The sequence below is a fragment of the Crinia signifera genome, chromosome 1 (genome assembly GCF_055691185.1).
Source record: "Crinia signifera chromosome 1, ASM5569118v1, whole genome shotgun sequence".
NCBI classification, from domain to species: Eukaryota; Metazoa; Chordata; class Amphibia; order Anura; family Myobatrachidae; genus Crinia; species Crinia signifera.
This window is the reverse complement of record NC_139217.1, coordinates 349,220,093-349,234,906: the sequence shown is the minus strand read 5'-3', so window position 1 is coordinate 349,234,906 and position 14,814 is coordinate 349,220,093.

Genomic DNA, 14,814 nt, shown 5'->3' with positions numbered 1-14,814 from the left:
GAATGGTCCACTATACAATAGCATGGTATGGGAAATGGTCTGCCCAGATATAGGTATACAAGCAGGATTTACTCAAGTTTAAGAAAGAAAAAAAAAGTAAAGTTGATGCTGACTATGATAACAATGTGGTTATCAAATGCACAGCAAATGCACAGCAGGTGGTAAAAATGTACCGTATAGAAAACCATTTTTCCATTGATGATGTGGCACAATATGATAATTGCTGTATACTGATAGGTTAATTGGCTCCCACAAAATTAACCCTATAATGAATGTGTGTGTGTGTGTGAACATGATAGGGAATTAAGATTGTAAGCTTCACTGGGACAGGGACCGATGTGTTTCTTCGAATATTCTCTGTAAAGTGCTGTAGAATATGTTTGCTCTATATAAATAACTGACAATAAATAAATCTATTAAAATAATTTACTATTTTAGCTAGTGACTCTGACAGATCTGAATCAAGCCAACAGTCAAAATCTAATAGCTGCCCTTTAGGCATGACAACACAGGCGAAATGTAGGCAGAGGAGGGGAAACTACAACAGACGGAGTTCAATGCCAAAGGTAAAAAAAGGTGGAAGAAGACCACAGAGAGTACAGAATATAGTATTTAACCTAACCACACATGTATTATCACAAATAGAGGTATGGGTAATGTCCAATGGACTTTCGTTTGTGCAAACCTTTCCAATCATATTGACAGCTTTTGCTTTAAAGATTATTTTAGAAAAACAAAGATGGAAACATGTAACATCGAACCTTCACTGCAATAACTACAAAAATTACAACCAAGAGCGATATTTGACCCCCAATCCTCTAATGTGTCAATCAGAACATTTATGAGGATGTAACATGATGATATAACCTGAGTAAAGCAGAACAACTGGCTTTGAGAACATTATCCATTACTGATTCAATAGTATTCCACCCAGCAGATAAGGGAGGAGCTCTGGTGATACAGGATACTGTTGACTACATTCAGGAAAAAACTACAGGATATAATTGATGAAGCAGATGACAGTGGGACAATAACCAGTAATAAAACATTTTTTATCAGACCCACTTTGCTCCTATCTGCGCCTGCTGTTCTTGCATCATACCAGGAGTTATTGGACGCAGAATGAGGGGGTGGGGAAGCTGGTGTCTGATATGAATTAAAGAGAAAAGAGAGGAATGGTGCATGTATCATTTCAGTAAGACAGGTGCCCTGTTGCTACTGCATTGCAGGACTCCTCTGTTTATTTACTGCTAGTGGTCACCCGTCCTCAGAAATATAATGATACACATGGAGCTCTGCTTGCAAATAGAGACAGGGTAGCACATAAAAAGCTAAAAGTCACCATGCTGCAAATGGAGACAGTTACAGAATAAGGGAGAAGGCAGTAATCTGTCAACTTGGTACTCCTATGTGATCCTCATATATAGTCAGGTATAAATATTGGGACATCGACACAATTCTCATATTTTGGTCTCTATATACCACCACAATAGATTTGAAATGAACCAAACAATATGTGCTTTAACTACAGACTTTTAGCTTTAATTTGAGGGTATTTACATCGAAATTAGGTGAACATGTAGGAATTGCAATGGTTTCTATATGTTTCTCCCACTTTTTAAGGTACCAAAGTAATAGGACAATCTAAACAATCATAAATTAATCTTTCACTTTGTTATACTTTGTTACAAATCCTTTGCACTCAATTACATCCTGAAGTCTGGAACGCATAGACATCACCAGGTGCTGGGTTTCACCCCTGGTGATGCTCTGCCAGGCCTTCAGTTTCTGCTTGTTCTTAGGGCATTTTCCCTTCAGTTTTGTCTTCATCACGTGAAATGCATGCTCAATCAGATGGCCATTGCAGAAGATTCCACTTATTTGCCTTAAAAACTTACAAAAACTCTTTGGTTGCATTTGCAGCATGCTTCGGGTCATTGTCCATCTGCACTGTGAAGCTGTCTGTTTGCTATACTGCCTCTATCCAATTAGCTCACATATGTCCCCAACATAGAGATTGCAAAAGAAGCATGCCAGTCAGTTAAGTTTAAGAAAGTAGTGGTACGAGACCCTGGTAACGATACCCTCTCCTGCTTGGAGCACCTAAGGATGACCGATGTCTCGTCTGGCTTTCTCCAATCTCTCAGACTGATGCGGTGTGGGTCTGCCTGTAGTCAGTTGCCATGTTGCACGCAGTTTGTTCAGCACGACCATTCACCCAGCATGATGTATTGGCATGAGTGCTGAGAATCATGCTACACTCTGGAACCTGTTGTGCGCCACATCTCACGTTGTTCGCTGACCTGACATACATTTCGCTAGTTTAGCTTGATCGCACCTGCTCATGGACATAGATATGCACCAGGACCTGAATGCAAGATAGATACATAACTCTTTGAGTGCCAACATTTCTGTGATAGATGTGCAGAATATCCACTACAAATGCCAGCGTCGCTGACATTTGTTATATAAATTCAAATACAGATGTTTTGTAATAAAAGATTAATATTACTGTAATATTTACCTTATAAATGAAGTATATTCCTATATAAGGTAAATATTACAGGTTATTATGATGAATCCATTTTGACAAATTCACTGGCACTCAAAGGGTTAATACTTCCTGTAACAACACAAAGTAAATACCAGTACTTCAAAAGACCACTTCAGCATACAGTACTGTAGATCCCTTTTTAAGCCTTCTATGGGAAGTCTGCTTCAAGTCTTCTATGCAACTAGCAGGGTCAGTCTTCTTCTAGTATGTCTTTATGGTGAAATATTTATAAATTCACACAAATGTCTGACTATTTTAATGAAGAGTGCCATGTACAAATAGTGAATGGGTTTAGATCTTATCTGAACATACTTTGCTCTTCCAGTGTGTGCTAATTTATCATTTGAAGTCCATTCGCAATCCAAAGTATATAAAAATGGATGAAATACAGTATTGCAATTGTGTTATACCATACAACACACAATTTCATGTTTTTTTTCTCTCTCTAAATAACCTAATATCTGAGCTTTCATTTATTATTAGTATCCTCAAGATGCACTATAAACACCCCAACCTCCAGGAATATTGAAACTGTAGGCTGAAATGACTACATAAATACAAAATACAATCCCAAAGTACCTATTGGACACTGGCCCTTATTCAGATCTGATCGCAGTACAAATTTGTTCTCAAAATGGGCAAAACCATAGGTGGGGCAGATGTAACATGTATAGAGAGAGTTCAATTCGTGTGAGTTATTTTGTTTCTGTGAAGGGTAAATACTGGCTACATTATTTTTACACTGCAAATTAGATTTCAGTTTGAACACACCCCACCCAAATTTAAATCTCTCTGCACATGTTACATCTGCCATACCTGCAGTGCACTTGGTTTTGCCCATCTTGAGAACAAATTTGTACTGTTATCAGATCTGAATAAGGACCACTGTCTTAGAATTCATCCTACTGGGGAAAAAATAATCCTTTAAAGACCCTGTTATGTTAAATTAGTTATATCAACTTTTAAAGCTCTGTATACAAAAATGTGTTATTGTTAATTGGATATTCAGTTCCAGGAAACATGCATGTAGTGCCGCCAAAACATGGAGTACTCTAAGCAATTGGAATATGAAGTTAGAATGCACTACTCAACCAACTAGTCATGGAGTACACATCACAACCATTCCTTATTGTATTATAGAGTTGCACAGGAAAATCAAACATTGCAGTGATGTATATTTTGACATTGCATGGAACTAATATTTAAACCATGGGTCTTCAAACTGCGGCCCTCCAGATGTTGTGGAACTACATGTCCCAGCATGCCCTGACAGTTTTGGCATGCTCTTATAGGAAAAAATGTAGCAATGCATCTTGGAACATGTAGTTTCACAACATCTGGAGGGCCACAGTTTGAAGACCCATGATTTAAACACTTAAATTTTACTTTCCACCACTTTTCCTCTTGCTTATTCATGTTACTTTGCATAAATGCTTAATCTATAAAATACAATCAGCTATTCCAAAGGTAAGACAAATACACTTATGTAAAACAGCAACTAATCATAAATGAACATTATCTGTTTGTGATTTTATGAGACACACAGTAAATTCCCATAGTAAAGTTAAAGGTATTTGCTAGGTTATCGTGAAAAACTGACACACATCAATGTACCCAGCGGCATAAAGAACATGCCAGTTTGGGCTGCTTGGATGGATAGCCCTAGTTCAAATTTCCCAAGGTAGCTCTTGTACTTTTATGGCTGTTTATTTGTTTGGTTCAGTCAAAATAAGTAACAGTAGCAATAGTTCCAAGTGAAGGCAAAAGCCTCCGATTAATTTGTAATAAATGCCACAGTTCGTTAATGGTTAAAGTCATTTCATATACCATACTACAGAGCATGACTGATTTGCATGATTAAGTAACAATTGGATTTGATGAATAAAGCATTTGTGACATTCAGTAGGGTATAGTGAAGACAAATATGGACTAAAGTTATTCTTTTGGTCTCAATGAACAAATGTGATGTATGAATGTCACGACTAAACACATAGAAACCAATAAAAGTAATAGAAAATGCTTTATTTGATTTTTATTGTAATGAACACTATACAAAAATATGTCACTGAAGATGTCACACCGCCTCTAGATTCAATAAATGACATTGTTGCTGTAGCAAGCAAAACACAATTAAAAAACCCACCTACCGCTGAAACACACAAAATAAAAAATCTTTTATCTGTATTGTTCTCATGGTAACAGAAACACAGAACATACACCTGCTTTGAAATGTTCCTACAGAAGAAGCTTTCAAATCCATGTTGTAAAACTCATGGTTGGATTGCTATTTACAGTTGACATTTTGCAGCATCTGGAGGTGAGGTGCGTCGAACATTCTAGAGACAGTGCAATTGAATTTTTTTTCAGGGCCATATCTGTCAACACTAAAAACAGTTCCTGAAGCATAATCTTAAACTAGAAATTGAACTACTTCCCAGCCAGTCTTTCCAAAACATACAGAGGTTAGTTGTCAGCTTGCAATAACATACCTGTCCCTTAACAGCAACTCTCATTAAATCCAAGTAAAAGCACGATTCCCTTATGCTATTTATAGAAATGTTAGACATGCTACAACACCAGACAGCATGAGAAATAATTAGCAAACGATTGCTAAAGAAAAAAAACAGGAAGAGGAACCATTAGTGTCAAATCGCCTCAATTTTAATATTGTTTTTCAATTTAATTTCATCTTTTCAAAACCATCTATTACAAGCAATAAATACATCAACAGGGATAGAGATGGCAGGAAAGGTGTGTAGAATTCGATACAGTTCTTGAGACAGCAAAATCTCACATTTTATTGTACACTTGTGCTTTGTCTACTTGAAGCAGCGTTACAATAATGCTCCTGTTATCAGTTTTCACGTAACGGGAATTGTTACATGGCAATTTATTTTAGAGACCTAATGTCTGTGTTTTATGGTAACAATAGAATTCTACTTTTTTGATACATGTATTTTAGTTTTTCGTGCAGCACATTAGTATACAAGGTTGCAACATTGCAGACACGGTCAATATTTCATAATGTCAAACTGCTAAATGATAGCCCCAGAAACATTGATTCACAAATCATTGATCGAAAGTAACTTCATACGAAGGCCGCAGTGTTTTCTCGGGTTGTTGTCCTTCTGGGATATAATTGCTCGAAAAAAAAGCTTTCATTAAAGGAAAGCTCATTCACACAAAGTCCTATAAGCTGACATAATTTGACTCTTAAATCAAAAGGATATGCTTTGTAAACAAAAAATAGTGCTTTTAGCTGCTGGTGTCTCCCAAGAGATTAAGATTGTGTTAGTTTTGTTTAATAGGAAAAATAGAGGTATTCTTGGCACCATTGCTGCTGATGTGTCATACAGTCCTAATAGTTATGTGCTCAGAGGTACAGCCAACTCTTTCAATATTTCTTTGCTTTGGTGCTGAGTAAGCATCTCACGGGAATAAACAGTTCACTCTTCTACATTGAGGTTCAATATGGCAGAAATACTAAAAGTAGCAATGCCAAACTTTATTCAGACACCATTAAAAATGGATTCTTATAATTATTTTAAAGTAAACCAAAAACAGGAAAGAAAAGGGGGCTCTTCTTCTCCCCCTATAGTCTTAACTTAAAGATGTTTTGCTAAAGTCAGACTACAGGATTTTCTTGACACTTTATAATTCTGAACAGCAAAAGGTAAATTGAAAATAGACTGTCAAAAACATAACAATACAACTAAAAGTAGTAAACTTTTCCAAAGTTTTATTTAGATGTTTTTCTCATACTTGCACAAATGCAACTATAGTTTCACTTTAGAATGGTGGGAATGGGTCCTTCATGTAACAAGGGTAATTGGGACTGGATGGAGATTAGTTTCATACTGTGATATGAGATGGTACTGGAAATGGGGGTAAGCAAAATGAAAACGAAGGTAACAAACTGAAACTGAATTGGGTGGAGGGGCACTGTGACAGTGTAAAGCTGGCCATACGTCAGGACGACCAGCTTGCGATCCGGATAGTGTTACGATTTCCCTGGCAGCTTCCCAGACACACAATAGATCTTATGCAGCATATTGGTCATTAGCAGCATCTTCAGATCTTACGTGCAGCACACATGATGTGAAGATCGACCTCACAACCTGCTTCGTACTTAAACACCCTGGAATATGCACAATAAAAACCAACACAATGCATCGCATGACCCGTCGAAATTGTGCATTTGGGCCTGAAATCGTTACGATGTATGGCCAGCTTAAGAATTGCAGCTGGGGAAGCACATTGCTAACAGATGTTAGGAGAAAAAAATGTATATTAGCAAGTAGACACTTATTAAGTATAAAAATATTTCATCAACATCATCATCATAGCTGCCATAACCACGTTCTCTAGTTTTTTTATTTTTTCCAACAGTTTTTAAAAAAGCAAATGATGGAAAAACAATAATCTACAATGCAAAAACATTCCTACATGTGGATAAATTAGGGCCATATGTATTGTTATTCCAAATGTAAACATTTGCCACTGATTTTATCTCACTCAGTAAAAACTGTATACTGTGAGACTCAGTTTGATATTAAAATATAGAAATACAGTTTATTGGTGCATATAATGGATAATAACAAAACAGCATGCAATTCTAAAGAATGACTAGCACAAGAGTGAATACTCAATTTATATGTAAAAGTTCTTAAATACAGTATGTCCTTCATATCTTAATTCTTCTAAGGAGTATCCGGCATCACACACGAGACTCGGAATCAAGAGGCTATCATCATAGAAAAATGTATATATCTTTCCATTGTCTAAGGCGAATCCCAATTAGACACAAGGAAGATCTCCTTTATCTAATTTATGTTAAGCATATAGAGTTACTCCCTATTTTCTAGTTCTAATTGGACCACAAAGATCATTGTTCCTACTCTGTTAATGGACCTACACACATAGATATTTTGCTGAGTGATCTTAGTGATGCTCAATAGCTCAGTAAGATTGCCCAGCACACAGTGCTATATGGTGTCAGTGATGTGTGCTGAGCGATCTGTCTGGGCCAGTGTTCTCCAGTGAGAACACTGACCAGCGATCTAACTATATTTATCCAGCATGCTGGACCTTAATCACTTGGCCCCTACAATGCGAGCGATGTAGGGGCATTTTCTAAGCGATCTAGTCAAATTAAGTCAGATCCCTTAAAAAAAAATGACCTGAAACAGCCCCGCCGCCTATTACAGGCAACTCCATGAATCTTCAAAGTCTGTTAGCAATTATGTTACTGTGTGAAGGCTATGTCCTCAAATTAGATAAAGAAAGCCCAATCAAACAAATGAGACAAACATAAAGTATACGTGCTCATTTTTTAATTGAGAAAAATTATCCAATATAACATACTGTATCTCTGAATGGCAAAACTGTGGAAACTTTGCTTTCAGTATCTGGTATAACTAAACATTTCTGGTATTTGTTGATTAGCTTGGAGGAATTATATCCCAATATGCCGTACAAAAAACTTCAACTGTTATGTTGGTGGGTTTTCTCCCATGAATTGCACTCTTCCAGGTTTATCGAAGATGGGATGTTGCAACCACTCTAAATTTACTTCTTATTTATTGAGCACCTTTTAGAAGATAACAGATAGAATCTGATTGGTAGCCTATAGCAACATCCCATCTTCAATAGAACTACCATTTCAGCAAATAAACCCCTTTGGGTCCTTCTACAACATTACAATTTGATTAAGGATATTGACTTTGCCATTCCACGTTTTCCACCTAAAAGTTCTCTGTACAATTAATCAGGTTCTGATTTGATTTTGGTGAAATGTAGCTTTAACTAATTCATGGTTTGACAGTTAATTCAATGTTTGAAAGCAGCATCTTGGCACCATCAATGTTGTGATTTGCACACAATGGCCCTGATTCACAATCATTCAGAAGGGGACGAATACAGACCTGTTCCAAAATTGGGGGGACTGCGAATGCACAAGTGCATATTTCATGTGCAGACCCTGGCAAGGAATGGCTTCGATGAGTTACACACTTGCTGGGCCATTCATTGGGGGGAGGGAGGGCAGATAGCAGTGGGAACAGGGATAGCCCATGGGAACGCTCCATATTTTATGGGCATCCCCATGAAAATGCTAGGTATTCCCATGGGTAGTCAGGTGGGCCCATGCCAGCTGGGGTGGGTGGCTGAAGTCAAAAAATACCAGTGCCTGCCCCTCTTAGGCGATTTGCAGAGGAAATAAAAGTTAGTTCAGACTGACTTTTATTTCCCAAGACAGGAGAAATCATTTGATGGTCGTTGACCATCAAATTATTTCTCTTGTTAGCAAACACATCCCCTCACATGGTACGAGCCAACATGAAATAGGCCCTAGGTTTTGTACTAGCTTCATTTGTTTGCATGCAATTCAAGTCGTAGGCATGTGTTTCAGCATATCCCATATCAGCAATAATCTACATAGTCTTGATAATTGTCCAGAAGTATTGGGTCTGTGTTCAATGGCTCCTATCTGATGTCTGATAGCATGAAAAGGTTTTTGCAGCACTGTCCCCATTTGATCATTATCTTTAAGTGTGGTACAATCTTTCAAAGCACATCTTTCAGTACCAAACACAACACCTGCACTAAATAATCCCCCAGCCATTGTTTAATCAGTCTTTTAGTAGTTGTCTGTTGCTCCATATTATTATACAGTTTCTCAGTCTGTTTTCTGTAATGCATGTAAGTGTCTTGTTGTTTATTGATGTGTATTTACCAGCCCTTCCTTCTCAATTAGGAGATGCAATTAGCAGGTCTTTACACTGAATTTCTGCTCATGAAACACATCTTGAGTTTCATGTCATTTTCTTATAAGACTCTTCTACCAGCCAAAATTCACATGTCTGCCCAGATTCATTGTTATCATTGTGGTATAGGCATATCATTATTTCTTACTCACAGCTTGGGCTTATCTGTGAGATTCAGAATGGAGAACGGATTCCCTCTTCCCATACGCTGTGCTGTGTAAATCACCCTATCCTACCCTTTTATACCTGCAGTTTATGACAACTCACACTCAGGAATGTAACTACAACTGTGTGGGCCCCATAGCAAACTTTTGTAAGCCCCCGCCCCCCCATCTATTGTCAAGAGAGAGAGAGACGGAGAGTGGGAGATGTCATCATGGAGAGAAAGAGAGAGACACAGGGAGTGAGAGAGAAGGTTTCAGGTAGATAAAGAGAACGAGAGACTATCAGAGAGTGAGCGGAAGGAAAGAGAGAGAGGGGGAGTGAGGGAAGAGAAGAGGGGAGGAGAGAGAAGAGAAAGAGAGAGACATGCAAATAGAGACATAAACAAAGAGGGTGACGGAGGGGGAGTAAGAGAAAGTTGAGAGAAAGAGAAGGGCAGGGGAAAGAGAGAGAGAGAGAGAGAGAGAGAGAGAGAGAGAGGAGAGACAGCAGGGGAAAGAGAGCAGTGGTAATAAAAGGAGAGAGAATAGGGGATGGAAGAGAGCAAAAAGGGAAAGAGACAGTGTCGGGGGAGAAAAAGGAGAGAGAGGGGTGTGCCAGGTCTCCTGTGTGCAGGGGCTCCTGCAAGCAGCTCCAGCGTGCCAGGTGTCGAGTGGGGAGGGAGGGAGGTGAGGAGGGGAATGAGAGGGGAGGTGGATTAGGGGGAGGCAGAGAGGATGGATAGTAGGGGCTTGAAAGGGTCTCACCATTCACTGAATCCAGTAGTGGTACTTTTTTGTACACATGTAGCCCCTGCTCCTCCTTTGCGCCTAGTCTCTTGCAAGACGCACAGGCAGCTGCTTATCTCTGGTGCGCTGGGTGTCACTGTCTGTGTGCAGTGTTTCCTGCATGGGGCTCAGACAGCAGCCAATCTCCTGTGCCCTAGGTGTCCTGTGCACAGGGGCTCCTGTCTCCTGCAAGTGGCTCAGGCAGCCACCGATCTATGCTCCAGGTCCCACAATGAAGGGAGACACGGGGCAGCAGCGTAGCCTTTGCCTGCACTACAGTGTATGGAAAAACAAACAAAAGGGTGCAAGGGACTGCCTGCTGGGCATTCGTGCCCCCCCAAAGGCCTGGGCCCCATAGCAGCTGCACCCCCTGAATCCTCTGTAGTTACACCATTGCTCACACTCCTGTCTTTGAATTTCAACCCTACTTCCTCTTAACAGAAGCTCTTTATGCTATCTTCCAACATTTTATCTCCTTCTTGCACATGTGGGAAAAAAAAACTTTTTACATTTCAACTCAGGTGCTGTTCTTAGCAAATATCTGCGTACCGAACTCACAAAATTAATCGTGAGCCCCCGTGCGATTAATTTTGAGAGTTCGGTACGCTCTGAGATATCCCATATCTAAAAACTGGTTCAATTAAATTTGGATGTAATCTGATATATATCATATCTTCTTTTTTCTGCATCTGTAGACTTCAAACGTATGCTTAAAACAAAACATTGGAGTCAAGCGCCATCAGTGTCGTTCATAGACCGTAGTTTCTTTCCAAGAAGGACCCTCCAGTGACCCTCCATCTACACTGAGGCAGCAGGGACTTTAAGATTGTGCCTTGGGATCTTCTATTTTCCAATTGTTTGTTCTGCATTACATGGCAACAGCTTCATTTTCTCCCACACCTGTGGCTGTGAGGAAACATCTCAAATTTCCTAACCGACCTGCTGGCGAAGAGGCAGTGCAGACAGGAGAGCGTATGGACATCTGGTCTGCACTGAAGGACCTGCCATACGATGCTGTCACAATTAAAAAAAATGGTGGAGAATTACATTGGTGACACCATCCAAGTAGGCATGTCATGTTCATACCTGCACTGGTAGGAAAAAGAGGCAATTTGGAAGCCCCTATGAAAACTGGCTCTATTTTACCTGAGTTCTCCCCCTCCCGTGTGTACTCTGAAAGTGTTTTTAGTGCAGCCGCGATGAGGAAGACATCTTGCCTCTGTAGAGCTGGTTTGTACAAGGGGCCCAAACAAACCAATCATTTCAGCCACTGTCGTGTAGCTTACCCTGCCGCTGAAATGATTGGTTTGTTAAAGACAGTGTGCATGACCTATTTACACAACATCAGGGTGGGTGGGAGGGCCCAAGGACAATTCCATCTTGCACCTCTTTTTTTGGCATTATGTGCTCTTTGGGGCTTAGTTTTTTAAACTGCTATCATTTCTGCCACTGCAGTGTCACTCCTTGATGGGCCATGTGTTTGTGCCATCTACTTGTGTCTCTTAGCATAGTTATCCAGCTACCTTGGTGCAACCTTTTGGCCTTAAAACAACATTGTGAGGTGTGAGGGGTTCAGGATAGACTGGAAATGAGTAGAAATTAATGTTATTGAGGTTAATAATAGAGTAGGAGCAAAGGTGGTGTTTTTGGAACAGATCCAGACCCAAAATACGAAACACAAAAACTTCCCGGTGCACACCCCTAATTACAGTTCATTTATATTGCAGAACCGTAACGTTTAAAATGTATGAGAACACTGTATTAATAAGATATGTTATTCTATATCTTTGTCAACTTTCATTCATTACATTCTGCTCAGAATGACAGCACACCATAACAGAATGACAGCACACCATAACAGAATGACAGCACACCATAACAGTAATATCAGTGTCGGCAGTTGTGCACTCCCAAATGGAGCAGCACTGGAATGGCTCCATCGGGAGCCATCTAGTGTCCGCTGGTGTGTACAACACATTTTTCAATAAAGCCCTCCCAAATCTGAAAGAATTGTTCTGTGCGTTCTTCCTTCTGGAGAGAGACTTCCACCCACTCAATGTGGAATAGGTGGAAAAGTTTCATCCTAAATCACTGAACTGTGGGGGGCTCCAATTGGATCCATTGGTGGAGGATATATTTACGGGCCACTGAGATGATAAGCATCATTTTCTTACTATCTGGTAAATTGGGACGTTAGGGGGAAAAAATTCCCAAAAGTGCCCATTCTGCTGTCAGCAGAAGGTGGTTTAATAGATAGGTCATTGAAAACCCTTGTACTTGTTTCCAAAAGTGAGCTATAAGTGGGCAATCCCACATTGAATGCTTAAACGTAGCACCCGAACTACTACATTTTGGACACGAGTCCGTATCTGAGATACTCATGACAAAACATCTATGTGGGGAGAGATATACTTTATGATAAATATTATATAGCATTTCTCTATAAATAGAGGAGGGCAATGTCCTCCATGCATATTGAAAGGATCGCAGTATATGTTTCAATGTATATTGGAGAAAGACCTGTGTCCTTGTAGACATGCCTGTGCGTGTGGTTGCAAGATCTATAGGGGTATGTAATATCTGATAATAAGTCGATATGGCCCTTCTGCCAGAGGTGGGGCAGAATAGAAGAGTATCTAGGCAATTGGTTCGGTCTTGTGGTGAGAGGTTTCTCAGAACTGAGCTTGCATGGTGTTGAGCTTTGTATAGTGCCAAAGCCTGTGATTGAGGAAGCGTGTATTTTTCCTCTAGGATTTGGACCTTTAATGGGGCTTTTGCTGAGTCGTTCACTAGGGCTTTTACGTGCAATATCCCTTTCGCTCCCCAAGCTAAAAACGTTTGGGAAGCTTCCCCATTTTGAAACTCCGGGTTGGACAGGAGCGGTAAAAATAGTGTATGATGACTGTTTAGGTTTGTTTATGGAATGATGCATATTGTCCATGATGTCATTAATAAAGGATTTTGGGAGATTGTTTCCGAAATGTCTTGCTTGTGATTATGTAAAAATGACAGTAAATGTTGATGAGGTAGAAAAGATTGGTCTAAGTATGTGTCAGTATGTTTTGCTGTATTATGAATCCAGTCTCTTATGTACCTATAAATACAAGCCTGATTGTAAATTCGGGCGTTTCATTTCCCCATTGGATACGGGCTGTTGAAGTTTTAATAGACTTATTCTGCCATATGAATTTAAGAAATGCTGTATTGATAGTTTTTTCATCTGCGATAGTAAGTTGGAGGGGCAACATATGTAGTGGGAATAAAAGCTTTGGAAATGTAATCATTTTTAGATAGCATAAGGTGTTTCCACTTGTCCATTTCATCAATGGCTGTTTTCAGCATTTCGGTGATGTTTAATTTACAGTATATAAGTCATGTAGTCGTTTTGGAATGTAGATTCCCAGATATTTTATTGCACTTGAAGCCCATCTAATATGACACCCCACAGCCCAATGGGGACGGCACTCGGGTCCTAAGTATAGGCCCTGGGATTTATTCTGGTTAATAGAAAAGCCTGAAACAGAGCCGTATTCTTCTATTTTGTTTAAAGAGTTCACTTTTTTATATAGAATTATCTGTAACTTATTTTGCAGGGGATAATTTACAGAGCATGATAGCTTTTCTGAACTCTGTATAAGTGTATGCTACTGATTGAACACAAACTTCAATATCATTAATAATATGTATCTTATACTGCAAAATTAAATAAAAATTGATGCTGATGGAATAAATATTGTGGATAGAGCAAGACAAAGCCGGAGATTCCCCTTTGAGTTCAGTCATTGACAAATTATTCCTGAACTGTCATCATATCATCCTCAGCAAGAAATTGGCACAGTCATTTAAATAATCAAAGAAAAGGGCAGCACTGACAAACTCTTCAAATTAATAACTTTTAATCATGAATCCATTTCTTATTAAATAGAAATAAATATTAAAACATACATTAACATATATTTACAAATTCTATCATTTGTGTATTCATACACTTATTTACATAAAGATTCTATAGTTTAAAAAAGTCTTCTACTGTCAAATAAGATGCACATGGATACCAATATCTCTAAGCTTCACTTAAAAAACCAAGGCTTACAGTGATCCTGGAGAGATGGTGGTACTCATTTCCCCCACCACCTGCTACCTCTCCCACTAGGTGGAGCCAGGGTCAGTGCTAGCGTTTTATTAGTGTGTGCCCTACTTCTCACTCTTTATAAAGGGACAGTGTGTGCCAAAGGTGCATGCTACAAAAGGAGTGTGGTTTTACAAAGAATGGGTGTGGCCATACAATAGTACCCCTAATTCAAATTACACCACACAGTAGAATAGTCTTATTCACATTGCACCACATAGTAGCACCCCTTATTTACATTACAACACACAGTAGTGCCTTTTATACACATGACGACACACAGTAGTGCTCCTTATACACATTCAACACACAGTAGTGCCCTAAAAACTTGTCATCAGCAACATACAGTCACTGGGCCATTCATACGGAGCGGTGCCCAATATTCAATAGTTAGGGGTAAATTTACTAAGGCTTCTAACAATGAAAAGGGGTAATGTT